Source organism: Hemitrygon akajei, chromosome 11 (assembly GCF_048418815.1).
Source record: "Hemitrygon akajei chromosome 11, sHemAka1.3, whole genome shotgun sequence".
NCBI lineage: Eukaryota > Metazoa > Chordata > Chondrichthyes > Myliobatiformes > Dasyatidae > Hemitrygon > Hemitrygon akajei.
In genome coordinates this window covers 161539796-161555013 of record NC_133134.1, presented here as the reverse complement: position 1 = coordinate 161555013, position 15218 = coordinate 161539796, and positions in this window count along the sequence as shown.

Genomic DNA, 15218 nt, shown 5'->3' with positions numbered 1-15218 from the left:
GTGCTGACACCTGAAACCGTGGCGACACTGTGCTTCTTTACTTCGTGTTGGTTTCATTGTTGTTGTTCAGTCATTAAGTCAAATCCAACTCTCTGTGACCTCATGCACACCAAGTCTTCTTGTTGGAAGCTGCCTCTCTATAGTCCCCAAGGTCATACTCATTGTCGGAATAATATCATCTATCCATCGTAGCCTCTGCCGTCCTCTCCTTCTTGTACCTACTGTTTTACCAAACATGAGAGTCTTCTCCAAGGAATCCTGTCTTCTCATGATGTGGCCAAAATATTTGAGCTTTTGTCTCATAACCAAGCCTCCCAGTGAGCAGTCTGGCTGTATTGAATTGTTGGATCTTCTTGCTGTCCAACAAACTCTTAACACTTTCCTCCAGCATCCAAGTTCAAAGGCATCAATTCAATTAGTATTCAGCCTTACTAATAGTCCAGCTCTCACAGACATACATCACAACTGGAAATACCATCGACTTTACTGTGCGGATCTCCGTAGAAAATGTTACGTCTCTGCTCTTCAGAATTTTATCTAAATTTGTCACTGCTGCCCTCTCCAGAAGTAAGCACTGTTTATTTTCATGGCTGCAGTTACCATCTATAGAAATCTTAGAACCGAGGTAGACAAAATCCGCCACTGCTTCCCCTTCCTTTCCATTTATTACACCGAGTTAATAGGGCTGGTCGACATAATCTTGGTTCTCTTAATATTGAGCAACAAGCACTTTCTTCTTTCTCTTTGATTAGAAGCTTCCTCAGATCCTCCTCACTTTCAGCCATTAGAGTAGTGTCATCTGCATATCTGAAGTTGTGAATATTTTGTCCAGCAATTTTGATTCCAACACTTGAGTCCTCTACACCAGCGTTCCTCATGATGTGTTCAGCATATAGATTAAATAAGTAGGGTGACAGTATAGAGCCTTGCCGTGCTCCTTTCCCACTCTCGAACCAGTTTGTAGTTGTTCCGTCTTCAGTTCTAACTGTTGCCTCTTGATTACACAAGTTTCTCATTAGATCAGATCAGATGTCCGGGTATCCCCACTTCTTTAAGGATTTGCCATAGTTTATTATGGTTCACACTGTCAAAAGCTTTAGAGTAGGTAAAACATAGGTACCGGTAAATACTTTTCTGGAATTCCCTGGATTTCTCCATTATCCAGCGTAGGTGAGCAATTTGGTCTCTGATGCCTCTGCCTCTTCTAAAACCAGCTTGTACATCCGGCTGTTCTCGTTCCATATACTGCTGGAGTCTTGCTTGCACGATCCTTAGCATTAGCTTGCTAGCATGTGAAACTGTTCGGTAATTTGAACATTCCTTTACATTTCCCCGGGGCCACAGGAGACAGTTAAGTGGGTGGCCGTGAGGAGAGGGAAGGGAGGGAATGGAGGCATCAGGTAGGGGAGAGCACCGCTGTGACTGTCCTCCTTAACAGTAGGTACCCCATTTTGAGTGCTGTTGGGGGGGAGGGGAAATGACCTACCTGGGGAAAGCAACAGTGGTCGTGCCTCTGGCACAGGGTCTGGCCCTGTGGCTCAGAAGGGTAGGGAAGAGGATGGCAGCAGTGATAGGGGAGTCTATAGTTAGGGGGTCAGACGGGCGATTCTGTGGGTGCGAAAAAGAAACAAGGATGATAGTTTGCCTCCCAGGTGCCAGGGTTCGTGATGTTTCTGAGTACGTCCACAATAACCTGAAATGGGAGGGTGAGTTCATGAGGTCGTGGTACATACCAGCGATATAGGTAGAAAAAGGGCAGAGGTCCTGAAAGCAGGATACAGGGAGTTAGGAAGCAAGTTGAAAAGCAGGACCACAAGGGTAGTAATCTCGGGATTGCAGCCAGTGCCACTCGACAGTGAGGATAGGAATAGAATGAGGTGGAGGATAAATGCATAGCTGAAGGATTGGAGTGGGGGCAGGGATTCAGATTTTTGGATCATTGGGATCACTTCTGGGGCAGGTGTGACCTGTACAAAAAGGACGGGTTGCACTTGAATCTGAGGGAGACCAATATCCTGGTGGGGAGGTTTGCTAATGGTATTGGGGAGGGTTAAACTAGATTTGCAGGGGGTGGGAACCGAAGTGAAGAGGCAGAGGACGGGGAGGTTGGAGCACAAGTAGATTCAGCTTGGAGGGAGTTTGTGAGGAAGGCTAGGCAGATATTAGAGCAAAGATGCACTCAGCCTGATGGTTTGAGATGTGTCTATTTTAATGCAAGAAGTATCATAAACAAGACGGATGAACTTAGACCATGGATCAATACATGGAACTATGATGTTTTTTGGCAATTACAGAGACTTGGATTTCTCAGGAGCAGGAATGGCTGCTGAGTGTGCCAGGCTTTAGATGTTTTAAAAAGAACAGAGAGGGAGACCAAGGAGGTGGGGGTGTGGCATTGCTAATCAGGGATAGTGTCACGGCTGCAGAAAAGGAGAAAACTATGAAGTGATTGTCTACTGAGTCGGTGTGGGTGGAAGTCAGAAACAGGAAAGGGGCAATAACTCCACTGGGTGTTTTTATAGACCTCCCCCAATAGTAACAACAATATCAAGGAGCAGATAGGGAGGCAGATTCTGGAACAGTACAATAATAAGTCATGGGATCCAAGGAGACCTTGCTTTGAGAATCCAGAATCGGCTTGCCCAGACAAGACAAAGGGTGGTCGTAGATGGTTTGTATTCTGCATGGAGGTCAGTGACCAGTGGTGTACCTCAGGGATCTTTTCTGCAACCCCTCCTCTTTGTGATATTTATAAATGACCTGGATGAGGAAGTAGAAGGGTGGGTTGCTGATGACACAAAGGTTGGGGGTGTTGTGGATAGTCTGGAGGGTTGTCTGAGGTTACAGTGTGACATTGATGGAACGCAGAACTAGGCTGTGAATGCAGATGGACTTCAACCCAGATAAGTGTGAAGTGGTTCATTTTGGTAGGTCAAATTTGAAGGCAGAATATAATAGTACTGGTTAGACTCTTGGCAACGTGGAGGATCTGAGAGATCTTGGGGTCCTTGTCCATAGGACAGTCAAAGCTGCTGCGCAGGTTGACGGTGTTGTTATGGAGGCATATGCTGTGTTGTCCTTCATCAACCATGGGATTGAGTTCAAGATCCATGAGGTGATGCTACAGCTATAAAAGACCCTGGTCAGACCCCACTTGGAGAACTGTGTTCAGTTTTGGTCACCTCACTACAGGAAAGATATGGATACTATAGAGAGAGAGCAGAGGAGATTTACAAGCATGTTGCCTGGATTGGGGAGCATGCGTTATGAGAATAGGGTGAGTGAACTCGACCTTTTCTCCTTGGAGCGAGGGAGGATGAGAGGTGACCTGATAGAGGTGTATAAGATGATGAGGGGCATTGATCGTGTGGATAGCCAAGGGCTTTTAACCCCAGAGCTGAAATGGCTCACACGAGAGGGCACAGTTTTAAGGTGCTTGGAAATAGGTACCAATGGGGATGTCAGGGGTGAGGTTTTCACACAGAGATTGATGGGTGCGTAGAATGCACTGCTGTCGGCAGTGGTGGAAGCAGATGCCATAGGGTCTTTTAAAAGCCTCTTAGATAGGTACATGGAGCTTAGAAAAATAGAGGGCTATGTATGCACTAGGGAAGTTCTAGGCAGCTCTAGAGTAGGTTACACGGCTGGCACAACATTGTGGGCCGAAGGGCCTGTAATGTGCTGTAAATTTCTATGCTCTATGTTTCATGAAACCCTCCAGCAGGACTCAGTGTTGAATCTTGAACCCATGAATTGCCACATTTACTGCTTGATCTTTTTTCAGATTTTTATTTGGAGATGCCGCACAGTAACAGTCCTTTCCAGCCTATGAGCCAAAGCTGCCCAATGTGGCAGGAAACCGGAGCACTGGGTGAAAACCCACGCAGTCATGCAGTGAGAAGTCCTGAAGTTGTCTATTGATTTTTGAATTCCTTCTTTACATTGTACTGAACTGCTAACCTTTGTAGCCATGTTTGTGGTTTTTTGCAACATAATGCCCTTTGAGTTGTTTGAACTGTTGCCATGGTGCAGGATAAACCCAGTTACTATACTTCCAGTTACTCGGCTTCGTGATCACGTCACTTGGACCAAGTTGCTTTTGGGAGTGAGTTTTACCGGTTTTCAGTTCCCAGCTCCTATGGGCAGATTCTCTTGTGAATTGATGCAGTCCTCCATGCAAGTGTCGGAGAGCCCAGGATTCCCACGCAAGCAGAAGTTCTGAAATGCCTTGCAGGTGTTTGCTGAGGATTTGCTGGATACAGTCTGCACTCGTTTCCCACAGACGTCCTTACACTTTACAAACTCACATTACCAAGTCAGTCCAAGCTTCACTGAAAATCATCCACTATCATTTTTGAGACGAGATGTTGAATGACGAATCAAAACAGAAAATGCAGGAAGCTCTCTCTGGGTCAGGCAGTATCTGCGGAAAGGAAAACAGGGATAACGTTTCAGGCCCGGGACACTTCATTAGATAGAATCGGATGAATGGATTTGAACCTGAAACGTTAACCCTGTTTTTCCCCCACAGAGGCTGACTGACCTGGTGACTATTTCCAGCATTTTCTGTTGTTCTTTGATACTTCCAGCATCTGAAGTTTTCAGGTTTTATTCACAGGCTGTCCCTGCGTAACAATCTTATGGACATCCATAAGTATGAGAAATCTCTCACCAAAATCTAATTTCCATTCTTATGAATGTCAGAGCTAATTTCCCAAACAACTTCCCACACCTCTCTCTCCCTCCCTCTCTCTTTCTCACTCGCTTTCTCCCTTTCCTGAGCAACAAGACCTGCATCGCGTGGTGAAGGCGGCCCAGTGAATTGTCAGGATGGAGCTCCCAGGACTGGACACCATCTATTCCAGCAGACTCAGGAGGAAAGCAATCAGCACAACCAGAGACACCACACACCCTGGCCGCTCTCTGTTTGACCCGCTTCCATCCAGCAAAAGGTTCAGGGCACTAAAAACCAGAACAAATAGACTGAGGAACAGCTTCTACCCCAGAGCTGTGGCCTCCATCACACCACTCCCACAGAACCATGACTGAAACTGTGAGCACACACAAGGACTCAAATACTTGCACTAACGGCACTTTGTGCATTACTGTGATATTCTGGTACTGCTGCAACTTATTTTCTGCTACTTATCTATTTAATACTGTTTTTCTATTACTGCAACACACACAAAATGTTGGTGGAACACAGCAGGCCAGGCAGCATCTATAAGGAGAAGCGCTGTCGACGTTTCGGGCCGAGACCCTTCGTCAGGACTAACTGAAAGGAAAGATAGTAAGAGATTTGAAAGTAGTGGGGGGGAGGGGGAAATGCGAAATGATAGGAGAAGACCGGAGGGGGTGGGATGAAGCTAAGAGCTGGAAAGGTGAGTGTGGCTTCATCTTGACAGTAGAGGAGGCCATGGATAGACATATCAGAATGGGAATGGGACGTGGAATTAAAATGTGTGGCCACTGGGAGATCCTGCTTTCTCTGGCGGACTGAGCGTAGGTGTTCAGCGAAACGGTCTCCCAGTCTGCGTCGGGTCTCACCAATATATAAAAGGCCACACCGGGAGCACCGGACGCAGTATACCACACCAGCCAACTCACAGGTGAAGTGTCGCCTCACCTGGAAGGACTGTCTGGGGCCCTGAATGGTGGTGAGGGAGGAAGTGTAAGGGCAGGTGTAGCAATTGTTCCGTTTACAAGGATAAGTGCCAGGAGGGAGATCGGTGGGAAGGGATGGGGGGGAACCAGTGGACAAGGGAGTCGCGTAGGGAGCGATCCCTGCGGAAAGCAGAAGGGGGGGAGGGGAAGATGTGCTTGGTAGTGGGATCCCGTCGGAGGTGGCAGAAGTTACGGAGAATTATACATTGGACCTGGAGGCTGGTGGGGTGGTAGGTGAGGACAAGGGGAACCCTATCCCGAGTGGGGTGGCAGGCTGATGGGGTGAGGGCAGATGTGCGGGAAATGGGGGAGATGCGTTTGAGAGCAGAGTTGATGGTGGAAGAAGGGAAGCCCCTTTATTTAAAAAAGGAAGACATCTCCTTTCTCCTGGAATGAAAAGCCTCATCCTGAGAGCAGATGCGGCGGAGACGGAGGAATTGTGAGAAGGGGATAGCCTTTTTGCAAGAGACAGGGTGGGAAGAGGAATAGTCCAGGTAGCTGTGAGAGTCTGTAGACCAATAGTAGATATCAGTAGATAAGCCGTCTCCAGAGATGGAGACAGAAAGATCAAGAAAGGGGAGGGAGGTGTCAGAAATGGACCAGGTAAATTTGAGGGCAGGGTGAAAGTTGGAGGCAGTGTTAATGAAGTCAACGAGCTCAGCATGCGTGCAGGAGGCATCACCAATGCAGTCGTCGATGTAGCGAAGGAAAAGAGGGGGACGGATACCCGTATAAGCTTGAAACATGGACTGTTCCACAAAGCCAACAAAAAGGCAGGCATAACTGGGACCCATGCGGGTGCCCATGGCTACACCCTTGGTTTGGAGGAAGTGGGAGGAGCCAAAGGAAAAATTATTGAGAGTAAGAACTAATTCCGCTAGACGGAGGAGAGAGGTGGTAGAGGGGAATTGGTTAGGTCTGGAATCCAAAAAGAAGCAAAGTGCTTTGAGACCTTCCTGGTGGAGGATGGAGGTATATAGGGACTGGAAGTCCATGGTGAAAATAAGGCGGTGGGGGCCAGGGAACTTAAAATCATTGAAAAAATTCTAAGTGTGAAAAATGTCACGAACATAGGTGGGAAGGGATTGAACAAGGGGGGATAAAACAGTGTCGAGATATGCAGAAATGAGTTCAGTGGGGCAGGAGCAAGCTGAGACAATGGGTCTACCTGGACAGGCAGGTTTGTGGATCTTGGGTAGGAGGTAGAAACGGGAAGTGCGGGGTGTGGGAACTATGAGGTTGGTGGTAGTGGATGGGAGATCCCCAGAGCTGATAAGGTTGGTGATGGTATAGGAGACAGTGGCCTGGTGCTCCTTAGTGGGGTCATGATCAAGGGGTAAATAAGAGGAGGTATCAGAGAGTTGTCACTGTGCCTCGGTCAGGTAGAGGTCTATCCATGGCCTCCTCTACTGTCAAGATGAAGCCACACTCAGGTTGGAGGAACAACACCTTATATACTGGCTGGGTAGCCTCCAACCTGATGGCATGAACATTGACTTCTCTAACTTCCGTTAATGCCCCTCCTCCCCTTCTTACCCCATCCCTGACATATTTAGTTGTTTGTTTTTTTTCTCTCTCTCTGCCCATCACTCTGCCTGTTCTCCATCTCCCTCTGGTGCTCTCCCCCCTCCCCCTTTCTTTCTCCCGAGGCCTCCCGTCCCATGATCCTTTCCCTTCTCCAGCTCTGTACCACTTTCGCCAATCACCTTTCCAGCTCTTAGCTTCATCCCACCCCCTCCGGTCTTCTCCTATCATTTCGCATTTCCCCCTCCCCCCACTACTTTCAAATCTCTTACTATCTTTCCTTTCGGTTAGTCCTGTCGAAGGGTCTCGGCCTGAAATGTCGACAGCGCTTCTCCCTATAGATGCTGCCTGGCCTGCTGCGTTCCACCAGCATTTTGTGTGTTTTGTTCGAATTTCCAGCATCTGCAGATTTCCTCGTGTTTGTTTTTTTCTATTACTGTCTTGTTTTTATCTACCACTTTATTTAATTGCCTGAGAGGAAGCCAAACAAAGTTTCATTGTATCTGTGTATAATGACAATAAAGATCGATCATTCATTCATTTCTCTCTTTCTCACTTTCACTTTCGCTCTCCTGCCCTCTCTCCCTCTCTCACACACACACATTCTCTCTCTCTTTCTCTTCCTCTCCCTCTCCCTCTCTTTTTCTCCCCTCCCCCACTCTCTTCTTTCTCATTCTCTCTCTCTCTCTAATTGTTGATGCCTTTTTTTTTACATCGGTGGAAGTGTGGTTAACACATCTGTAGGAACAGAACCTGTACAAGGACTCAACCTGCCCTCTCAAGGAGGAATCAAACTATGGTTAAGGGAACGTTCACTGTCTCCTACACTACCTTTAACAGCCAAACATTGTGAATTCAGCTAATCTGACAGGAATTGAGGGACTGAGTTATAGGGAAATGGTGGAAAGGCTGAGACATTATTCCTTTGAGGGTGGGAGACTGGAAGGTGACCTTACTAAGGTGTATTGAGAGGATGAATGCCCACAGTCTTCTTCCCCTCGAACCTCTCCCTTGAACTCAGTTCCTCAATTCCTGGCAGATTATCTGCATTAATGATATTTGGGTGGTAGAGATAGAGCAGGAGGCATTAAATACTCCCTTACCCTTCCTCCCTTGTACAGGCCAATCCCAGGGTAACCCACAGCTTCCGTTCTTCCAGGTGTCTTTAATTCAAAAATCAAAAAATAATTTGAGACAGACAGACAGAGGCAGAGTGAGACAGACAGGCAGACAGAGTGAGTGAGTGAGAGAGAGACAGACAGAGTGAGTGAGAGAGAGAGAGACAGACAGACAGAGAGAGACAGACAGACAGACAGAGTGAGTGAGACAGACAGACAGACAGACAGAGTGAGTGAGAGAGAGAGAGAGAGAGACAGACAGAGTGAGGCAGAGAGAGAGAGAGAGAGAGAGAGACAGACAGACAGAGTGAGTGAGTGAGAGACAGACAGAGACAGAGTGAGGCAGAGAGAGAGACAGACAGACAGACAAACAGACAGAGTGAGTGAGTGAGTGAGAGAGAGACAGACAGACAGACAGAGACAGTGACAGAAAGATAAATACATATACATTTATATTAGGAAATGAGTTCTGCCATTCATAAGAATGGATATTTGTTACGCAAGGACAGCCTGTGAATAAAACCTGAAAACTTCAGATGCTGGAAGTATCAAATAACAACAGAAAATGCTGGAAATAGTCATCAGGTCAGTCAGCCTCTGTGGGGAAAACAGGGTTAACGTTTCAGGTTCAAAACCATTCATCAGATTCTATCTAATTAAGTGTCCCGGGCCTGAAACGTTATCCCTGTTTTCCTTTCCGCAGATATTGCCTGACCCAGAGAGAGCTTCCTGCATTTTCTGTTTTGATTCGTCATTCAACATCTCGTCTCAAAAATGATAGTGGATGATTTTCAGTGAAGCTTGGACTGACTTGGTAATGTGAGTTTGTAAAGTGTAAGGACGTCTGTGGGAAACGAGTGCAGACTGCATCCGGCAAATCCTCAGCAAACACCCGCAAGGCATTTCAGAACTTCTGCTTGCGTGGGAATCCTGGGCTCTCCGACACTTGCATGGAGGACTGCATCAATTCACAAGAGAATCTGCCCATAGGAGCTGGGAACTGAAAACCAGTAAAACTCACTCCCAAAAGCAACTTGGTCCAAGTGACGTGATCACGAAGCCGAGTAACTGGAAGTATAGTAACTGGGTTTATCCTGCACCATGGCAACAGTTCAAACAACTCAAAGGGCATTATGTTGCAAAAAACCACAGACATGGCTACAAAGGTTAGCAGTTCAGTACAACGTAAAGAAGGAATTCAAATCAATAGACAACTTCAGGTCTTAGTGAAGTATCTTCACTACATGACTTCATGGGTTTTCACCCAGTGCTCCGGTTTCCTGCCACATTGGGCAGCTTTGGCTCATAGGCTGGAAGGGACTGTTACTGTGCATCATCTCCAAATAAAAATCTGAAAAAAGATCAAGCAGTAAATGTGGCAATTCATGGGTTCAAGATTCAAGACTCAAGCTTATTTATCACGTGTACATTGAAACATACAATGAAATGCGTCATCTGCGTTAACTACCAACACAAACTAGAGAAGTGCTGGCAGCAGTCCGCAAGTGTCACCACACATTCAGGAGCCAAATCAGCATGCCCACAATGTTCAGCAAAATGACACAGAACACAGCATCAACGAAACAAGACCCTCTTCTCTCTCCCACGCACTCACATGCACAAGACGAGTTGTCTTCTTCGGGCTCCAGTAGATTTGGACTTGCAGACACTGGGCCTTCAACTACCCCATTAGACTTGGAGAAATTCTCAGATCTGGAACTCTGGCCAATGGCCTTGATTTCCAAACTTCTGATCTGAACCTTGGGCCAACCACTGGACCTTCCAAATGAGCACCAAATTCCACACTCTCTGATGACAGGACCTGAAGTCTAGCCTCAAAACAGCAATCAAATAATTAGCAGGAAAATCCAGTTTTATAATTCAGACTGGTGGATAAATACTCTCATAGACACTTATGGAAAATGCTTCTCTCAGACCATGGGACCTGTTTAGTCCACTATGAGCGAATACTGCCTGGCCTACTGAGTTCCTCCACCATTTTGTGAGTGTTGCTCTAGATTTCAAGCATCTGCGGAATCATTTGTGTTTTTATTAGTGGAATGTGTCGTTTGCAGCAAATCAAATCAGTGAGGAATGTATTGGTGACAACCTGCAAGGATTGACGTGCTTCCAGTGCCAACACCCACAGCTTATTAACTCTAATCCGAGTTTTTGGACTGTGGGAGGAAAGTAGAGCATCTCGAGGAAATCCACATGGTAACAGGGAGAACGTAGAAACTCCTTACAGACAACAGTGGGAATCGAACCCCAATCAGTGATCTCTGGTGCTCTAAAGTGATTGTGCTAACCGTTACACTACCATGCTACCCCTTCTGCTGATACCTACCTATTATGTTCATGTGTTACTTAAAGGTTCATCATTTTCTCATTCGTGCCAATTAGCGCCAAGATCTTTCATTGCAGAATGCAAATGTCAAGTACCCTGGGGTACGCGTCACACACTGAACCAGGCAGATGCCCAGTAAGCTTCACCATGGTGTAATATTCTCTGTGACATATTGTTGCCTCCCCCACCCCACCCCCTTGCCCCAGTGGTCCCTGTCGGAGATGTATCTGGAGACTGGGATGGTCTTCCTGGGAACAGACCATAAAACCATTAGATATAGAAGCAGAATTAGGCCTTTTGGCTCATCGAGTCTGCTCTGCCATTTCATCATGACTGATCCATTTTCCCTCTCAGCCCCAACCTCCTCCTTGTTTCACTTCATGCCATGACTAATCAAGAACCTATCAACTTCTGCCTTAAATAAACCCAATGATTCAGCCTCCACAGCTGCCTGTGGCGATGAATTCCACCGATGCATCACTCTGGCTAAAGAAGTTCCTCCTCAAGTAGATTCTAAAAGGACACTCCTCTATTCTGAGGCAGTGTCCTCTGGTTTTAGACTTCCCCACCATTGGAAACACCCTCTCCACAACCATTCTATCAACATTCAGGTTTCAATGAGATCTGCCCCTTCCCCTTCCCCATTCTTCTAAATTCCAGCAAGTACAGGCCCAGACATCAAACACTCCTCATAAGACAAGCTGTTCAATCTCAGAATCATTTTTGTAAACCTCCTTTCAACCCTCTCCACTGACAGCACAACCTTTCTTAGATAAGGGATCCAAAACTGCTCACAATACTCCAAATGAGGCCTCGCCGGTGCCTTATAACAGCCATTCTCAATGGGGGCCATATGGCCCCCTTGGGGGCCCTGGCACTTTTGAAGGCTGTCACTGACTGAAAACTGTGAGAAGGGGAGCCCCAAGCCCAAAGATTTTTTATTGCCTTTCCCTCAACATATTTGGTTGAGAGCGGATTCTGCGAGGTGGCTTCCTTGACAAAATCCAGGAACAGAATTGATACCGCAACAAGAGGCGACCTCCAATGGTCATTGTCTAACTTGGAGCCCGATATCATGAAACTTGCAGAAAAGCACCAAGCTCAAGGATTGCATTAGGCCTGATAGATGTTTAATTTCATACAGTCTTTTTTTAAGTTTTGTCCAGTATGTCGGAATGTTCAAGTTTTCTTGGTGTTCAATAATAAATGATTTTCTGTCTATCTGTTCGCGTTGTATCCCTGTTTGAAAGGGGGGGCCCTGGAACCTGAGAAGAGCTCCTAAGGGGGCCGTGGCCAAAAAATGGTTGAGAATCACTACTTTATAAAGCCTCAACATTACCTCCTTGCTTTTATATTCTCGTCCTCTTGAAATAAAGGCTAACATTGCATTTGCCCTTCACACCAGCAACTCATTCTGCAAATTAGCCTTCAGGGAATCTTGCACAAGGACTCCCAAATCCCTTTGCTGCTCGGATTTTTTAATAGCTCAGTGATTTCTTCCCCGAAGTGCAGTGGAAGAGGGGGGAAACATGGGATCTCCAATTCACTCTATAACAAAAGGAGGCTATTTGCTCCGTTGAATCTGTGCTGGGCCTTGGTAGAGTAATCCATTCTCCTTCTAATACAAATGAAAGCAACAAGGTGCCACGCTATTACAGTTTGGTCTGTCGGAGTTTGGATCTCTGGATTACTCCCAATGCCACGAGCTAGTGAAGATCAGAACAGGAAGATAGTACAGATGAATGAGTGGCTGAGAAGATGGTGCAGGGAGCAGGGTTTCAAGTTCTTGGATCATTGGAACCTCTTCTGGGGAAGGGGTGACCTGTACAAGTGGATCGGGCTGCATCTGAACGGGAGGGAAACCAATATCCTTGGAGGGAGGTTTGTTAATGCTATCGGGGAGGGTTTAAACTCGATTTGCGGGGGGAGGGGAGCCAAAGTGAAGAGGCAGAGGATGGGGCGGTTGGCGCACAAGTAGTGACAGCTTGTAGGGAGTTTACGAGGAAGGATAGGCAGATGATAGAGGAAAGAAACACTCAGCCAGATGGTTTGAGATGTGTCTATTTTAATGCAAGGTGGGTGAACTTAGAGTGTGGATCAATACGTGGAAATATGATGCCGTGGCCTTTACAGAGACACGGATGACTCAGGTGCAGGAATGGCTGCTGAGTGTGCCAAGATTTGGATGTTTCAAAAAGGACGGGGAGGGAGGCAAAAGAGGTGGGGAGTGGCACTGTTAATCAGGGATAGTATCATGGCTGCAGAAAAGGAGGAAGTCATGAAGGGATTGTCTACTGAGTCATTGTGGGTGGAAGTCAGAAACAGAAAGGCGGCAATAACACTACTGGGTGCTTTTTATAGACCCCCCAATATGTGGCAAATGTTCATGGTATATTTGCATGGCATTCTGCATAGGTATGTTCCATTGAGGCAGGGAAAGGATGGTATGGTAAAAGAACTGTGGCGTACAAAGAATGTAGAAAATCTAGTTAAGAAGGAAAGAAAAGCTTTTGAAAGGTTCAAGAAACTAGCTACTGTCAGAGCTCTAGAAAATTACAAGGGTGCCAGGAAGGAGCTTAAGGATGAAATTAGGAGAGTTAGAAGGGGCCATGAAAAGGCCTTGGTGAGCAGGATTAAGGAAAACTCCAAGGCATTCTACAAGTTTGTGAAGAGCAAGAGGATGAGCAGTGTGAGAATAGGACCAATCAGGAGTGAAAGTGGAAACATGTGCGTGAAGCCGGAGGAGGTAGCGGAGGTACATAATGAATACTTTGCTTCAGTATTCACCAGTGAACAGTACCTTGGCATTTGTGGGGATGACTTACAGCAGACTCAAATGCTTGAGCATATATACATTAAGAAAGAAGATGCGCTGGAACTTTTCAAAAATATTATGTTAGATAGGTTGCTGGGACCTGACAGATACACCCCAGGCTACTGTGGAGAGCGAGGGAAGAGATTGCTGAGCCTCTGGCGATGATCTTTACATCATCAATTGAGATGGAGAAGTATCAGAGGATTGGAAGGTTGCAAACATTGTTCCCTTGTTCAAGAAAGGGAGTAGAGATAATCCAAGAAATTATAGACGTGAGTCTGACTTTACTGGTGCACAAGTCGTGGGAGAAGATCCTGAGAGACAGGATTTATGAGCATTTGGAGAGAAATAATCTGATTAGGGATAGTCAGCATGGCTTTAACAGGTCATGTCTTATGAACCTGATTGAATTCTTTGAGGATGTAACAAAACACATTGATGAAGGTAGAGCAGTGGATGTAGTGTATATGGATTTCATTAAGCTATCTGATAAGGTTCCTCATGCGAGACTCATTCAGAAAGTAAGGAGGCATGGGATCCAAGGAGACCTTGCTTTGTGGATCCAGAACTGACTTGCCCACAGAAGGCAAAGAGTGGTTGTAGACAGGTCATATTCTGCATGGAGATTGATGTCCAGTGGTGTTCTGCAGGGATCTGTTCTGGGACCCCTCATCTTTCTGATTTTTATAAATGACTTGAATGATGAAATAGAAGGGTGGGTTAGTAAGTTTGCTGATGATACAGAAGTTGGGGATGTTGTAGATAGTCAGACGTTACAGTGCGACATCAATAGGATGCAGAACTGGGCTGAGAAGTGGCAGATGGAGTTCAACCCAGAAAAGAGTGATGTAGTTCATTTTGGTAGGTCAAATTTGAAAACAGAATATAATATTAAAGGTAAGACTCTTGGCAGTGTGGAGGATCAGTGAGATTTTGGAATCCATGTTCATAGAACACTCAAAGCTGCTGCACGGGTTGACCGTGTTGTTAAGAAGGCGTATGGTGTGTTGGCCTTCATCAACTGTAGACCTGAACTCAAGAGCCATAAGGTAATGCTATCAGTATATAAGACCTTGGCCAGACCCCACTTGGAGTACTGTGCTCAGTTCTGGTCACCTCATTACAGGAAGGATGAGGATGCTATAGAGAGGGTGCAGAGGAGATTTACAAGGATGTTCCTGGATTGGAGAGCATCCTTTATGAGAATAGGTTGAGTGAACTCGGCCTTTTCTCCTTGGAGTGACGGAGGATGAGCGGTGACCTGATAGAGGTCTATAAGATGAGGAGAGGCATTGATCGTGTGGATAGCCAGAGGCTTTTTCCCAGGGCTGAAATGGCTAACATGAGGGGGCATAGTTTTAAGGTGCTTGGAAGTAGGTACAAGGGGGATGTCAGGGGTAAGTTTTTCACACAGAGAGTGGTGGGTGCGTGGAATGCACTGCCAGCGATGGTGGTAAAGGCGGATACAATAGGGTCTTTTAAGAGACTCTTAGATAGGTACATGGTGCTTAGAAAAATGGAAGGCTATGCAGTAGGGAAATTCTAGGCAGCTTCTAGAGCAGGCTACATGGTCGCAACAACATTGTGGGCTGAAGGACCTGAAATGTGCCATAGCCTAATCACGAGACAATATACAATGACCAATTAATCTACCAACCGGTACGTCTTTGGACTGTGGGAGGAAATCTGAGCACCTGGAGGAAACCCACTCAGTCACAGGGAAACGTACAAACTCCTTACAGACTGTGGT